The 4598-nt window shown below is 46.3% G+C and overlaps 1 pseudogene; it reads left to right on the top strand.

Annotated features, from left to right (window-relative positions):
- The first annotated feature begins 236 nt into the window (after positions 1-236).
- Positions 237-3652, top strand: LOC101283573 (40S ribosomal protein S4, X isoform-like; annotated as a pseudogene).
- The last annotated feature ends 946 nt before the right edge of the window (positions 3653-4598 follow it).

The raw sequence follows: 4598 nt of genomic DNA, 5'->3' as shown, positions 1-4598 counted from the left end.
CAGGATTCTGCTTTACGTAGTGTAGCATAATGTATTAAACTAGGCCCCATGGTGGAGAGGCAAGGTAGGGGTATGGGTATGGGTACAAACTACTATCTATAATATAAATAAGCTATTGTACAAGGATATATGGTAAAACACAGGGAATATAGCCAATATTTTATAATAACTATAGGTGGAATATAACCTTTAAAAATTGTGAGCCACTGTGTTGTACACTGGAAACTTATCACTGGAAACTTATATAATATTATACATCAACTATACCTCAATTTAAAAAAAAAAAAATTAGGGGACTTCCCTGGTGGCGCAGTGGTTAAGAATCCCCCTGTGCAGGGGACATGGGTTTGAGCCCTGGTCTGAGAAGATCCCACATGCCTCAGAACAGCTAAGCCCGTGCGCCACAGCTACTGAGCCTGTGCTCTAGAGCCTATGCTCCGCAACAAGAGAAGCCACTGCAATGAGAAGCCCGCGCACCGCAACTAGAGAAAGCCCACAAGCAGCAACGAAGACCCAATGCAGCCATAAATAAATTAATTAATTTTTAAAAAAAATATTAGACCCCATCGATGAATATTCAAGTTATTTCCAATCTGTTGCAAACAATACTACAGTGACTAACATTGTACGTATATCATTTTTCATGTGTGAGCATCCATCTGTGGAATAAACTTCTAGAAGTGGAATTGCTGGGTCAAAAAGTGAATGCATTTATAATTGATAGATACGGCCAAATTGCATTCTGTTGGCTAGCAGCAGCAGCATATGATTTAACCCAGTGTCTAGCCTTAATTACTTTCTCCATCTTTTGTTAACCCTATAACAGAGTTAGAACCAGCCTCAGCCATAAACCAATTTCCGTTTTTGGCCACTCATATGTAATCTGTAATATATTGAAGGCCTACTGGATAACAGACATGTGCTGTGTGTTGAGAAACAAATATGCATAAGACAAGGTGCTGTCCTTGGAAGCTGGTCTTGGGAGCTAGTGGGGGCTGGGAGGGGAGCAAGGAGGAAGGGATATGTAAGAAGAGCCCACCAGGGCTCTGCCCACCAGGCCCTAAACTCCCGAGGAGGAGGAGCTGGGTCTGTTTTTGCTTTCCTTATCCCAGCACCCAGCAGAGCACAGGGTAGGTAGCTGGCATTCAGTATACACTGAGTAGATAAATGATTAAATAATTGAATGTCTGGTGTGGAGGAAAGGGGAAAAGGTTCTGGAGTGAGGCTATTGTTCAGGGCAGGCTTCACAGAGGAGAACAGCAGTTGAGGGCCTCTTTTTTGAGGATTAATTTCACCAAAGTGAAACTCTAGCCCAGAGAGGCTGTTTGTTGGCTTCCTGACTCATAAAGAACAGTTGGGCAAGGTCGGGGGTGACACTTAGGAATGATCTGGGGGCAGATTTGAGTGGGTGAAGTTTGGGGGTCCCTCTGATAAGCCCTGGACAATGGGTATCTTCAAAATAAGGCAAAGGGGCTCTTTTCATGCCTAGTGCAGTCATGGCTTATGGTCCCAAGAAGCACCTGAAGCGCGTAGCAGTTCCAAAGCATTGGATGCTGGATAAACTGACTGGTTGGTGTGTTTGCTCCTTGTCCATCTATTGGTCCCCACAAGCTGAGGGAATATCTCCCCCTAATCATTTTCCTAAGGAACAGACTTAAGTATGCCCTAACAGGAGATGAAGTAAAGAAGATCTGCATGCAGCGTTTCATTAAGATTGATGGCCAGGTGCACACTGATTATAACCTACCCTGCTGGTTTTATAGAAGTCATGAGCATTGACAAGACTGGAGAGAATTTTTGTCTCATCTATGACACCAAGGGTCGCTTTGCTGTTCATCATATTATACCTGAGGAGGCCAAGTATAAGTTGTGCAAAATGAGAAAGATCTTTGTGGGGACAAAAGGAATCACTTATCTGGTGACCCATGATGTTCGCACCATCTGCTACCCTGATTCCCTCATCAAGGTGAATGACACAATTCAAATTGATTTGGAGACTGGCAAGATTAATGATTTCATCAACTTTGACACTGGTAACCTGTTCATGGTGACTGGAGGTGCTAACGTGGGAAGAATTGGTCACCAACTAGAAGGGACATTCCTCGTTCTTTTGATGTAGTTCATGTGAAAGATGATAATGGCAACAGCTTTGCCACCCGGCTCTCCAACATTTTCATTACTGGCAAAGGCAACAAATCATGGATCTGTCTTCCCCATGGAAAAGGTATCCTCCTTACCATTGCTGAGGAGAGAGACAAGAGACTGGCGGCCAACAGAGCAGTGGATAAAATGATCTCTAGGTGACATGATTGGAAAAGTCTTTGTACTTAATTAAAGATAATACCACATTAGGGCTTCCCTGGTGGCGCAGTGGTTGAGAGCCCGCCTGCCAATGCAGGGGACACGGATTCGTGCCCCGGTCCGGCAAGATCCCACATGCCGCGGAGCAGCTGGGCCCGTGAGCCATGGCCGCTGAGCCTGCGCATCTGGAGCCTGTGCTCCGCAATGGGAGAGGCCGCAACAGTGAGATGCCCACGTACCGCAAAAAAAATAAAAAAGATAATACCACATTAAAAATAATAAGGCAGAGGGTCTCTGAGTTGAGACAAAGGAAGAAAAGGGAGAATGGCTAGTGAAGACTGCCAAGGAGAAGTTAGGTGCAGAGTGCCGCTGTTGTGGGGGAAAGGCCACTCCCCCAACCCTGTCCCAGACTTTGGTACACCCTGGACAGTCCAGGTTCTGCACCCTGCTGGTGCAGGCTGCAGAAAGGCTGCCCACCCCTGCCCCATCAACCAGATTCCAAACCCCAGAAACTGGTCTGATGGCTTGGAAACTCCGACTACATCCCCAGGAACACAAGTGCCCAATGCTCTCTTTGGGGAGCAAACAAGCATGGTTTTAGCTCCTCTAGTTCATTTCCTAGAATTTTAGAAAGAACAGTTAAAGATTTGACTCTTACAGAAAGTTAAATACCAGCCCATCCCCCACCAGCCCATTTGTTTTACAGGTGAGGGAGCTGAGACCCAGAGAGGTGAGGTGGACTACCTGAGGCCACTCAGAAGCAGCGCTAGGTCTAGAAACAGAGCTTCAACTCTGTATCCAGTGCTCTCTGCTCTGAACCAGGGGATGGAGGTCAGGATGGTGACCTAGATGTGGCTCTGGGGCCAGAGAGGGGAGACAAATGCAGGAGCTGGAGGCAGGGTAAGAGCCAGGGTAGGGGTAGGGGTCAGCTACCTACACCTGTTCCAGTTGCTGGGTTATAAACCCTCTAGGAATTCCAGATATTCCACTCATGTCTAAGTTCCCTCCTTGGAAGCAGGTTTGCCAACATGGGTTTCAGAAAGGCCTCGGCCCAGATAAGATAGATGTGTCATGGAGAGAAGCAATCTGGATAAGGGAGGGGGTGCTGGACCACCAGGTTCAGGGGACCATCTTGGGAAAAGCTGTCCCAACCCTGCATTCCCAGGGGCCCAGGATGGCTTCTAGCAGTGACTCAGGGCTTGCAGGCAATATTCCTGGGAACCCAGCCAGAGCAGAGGGGTGGTAACAGGCCCAGATCCTCTCTCATTCCTGGATAAAGGGTGAGAGGCTACTCCTTCTCCTGGACTCTTGGGACATTGACTGCTCTTGGGAAGCTGATTTGAGAATATACCAGAACTTGATTTTCTCTGCATAAAATCCTTAGGGGGGTCTCACTTTGGGATTTAGCCTCTGAAATACCTTTCTGGATACCCTTTCAACCCTGGCCCACCCCCAACCAGGGATTCCTGAGGGGTGAGGGGCAAGTGCATTCCCTTCTCCTGCTGTGGAAGAGGAAAGAAACAATTTACCTATTAGAGTAGACAGAGCTGAATGAAATGATGAAATAACAAAATGATGAAATAAAAAAAAAAAACTATCTCTTACATCAGTGAGTGAGTATCTTCAGGTTCCTTGGCTCCTGGTAATCCTCACAGCATCCCTATGAGAGGTTTTATAAGTCCCCTTTTACAGATGGGGAAACTGAGGCCCAGTGAAGTTATGTTACTTTTTCTAGGACACAGAGAGGAAAGTACCCAAGGGCAGGGCTCCATGGCTACTGGCCTAGACAAAGTGACTCCTCCCATTCAGGTCCTTGCCCCTACACCACCCCAGGCCTCCCCTGAACAGCTCATTGGCTTTTCAATGATAAACTCACTCAAAGAGAAACTGAACAATACTGGTAGCGGGCGGTGTTTTTTCAGATTTGGGGGATTGTAACTCATATTAAGAAATGCATTTAATACCACAATGCAGTAACCAGACATAATTCACAGCACTTAGAATAGTTGGTAATTATTTTTTGTTTATTTACAAATATGTAAAAACAAATGGAAGTTTCATAAAATAACGCTTCCCCTTTCTGCCTGAGATGCACTCTAGCATTTTCTGTTCTCTGCTATTCTGTGTCATTATTTTTGAAAAGTGCTCATGTGACTCACTAAATTGACTCCATGACCTGCAGTTTGAAAAGCACCTTTATGGATGGCAGCTGGGTCCCCCCCACCCTTGTCCGCAGGTGGGAAGCAGACAGTGAGGAAGGAGGTCCGACTGTGTACACTTTGTGCCTGGCATTGAAC

Source organism: Orcinus orca, chromosome 10, assembly GCF_937001465.1.
Source record: "Orcinus orca chromosome 10, mOrcOrc1.1, whole genome shotgun sequence".
Lineage (NCBI taxonomy): Eukaryota > Metazoa > Chordata > Mammalia > Artiodactyla > Delphinidae > Orcinus > Orcinus orca.
This window is presented reverse-complemented; position numbering and strand designations above follow the sequence as displayed.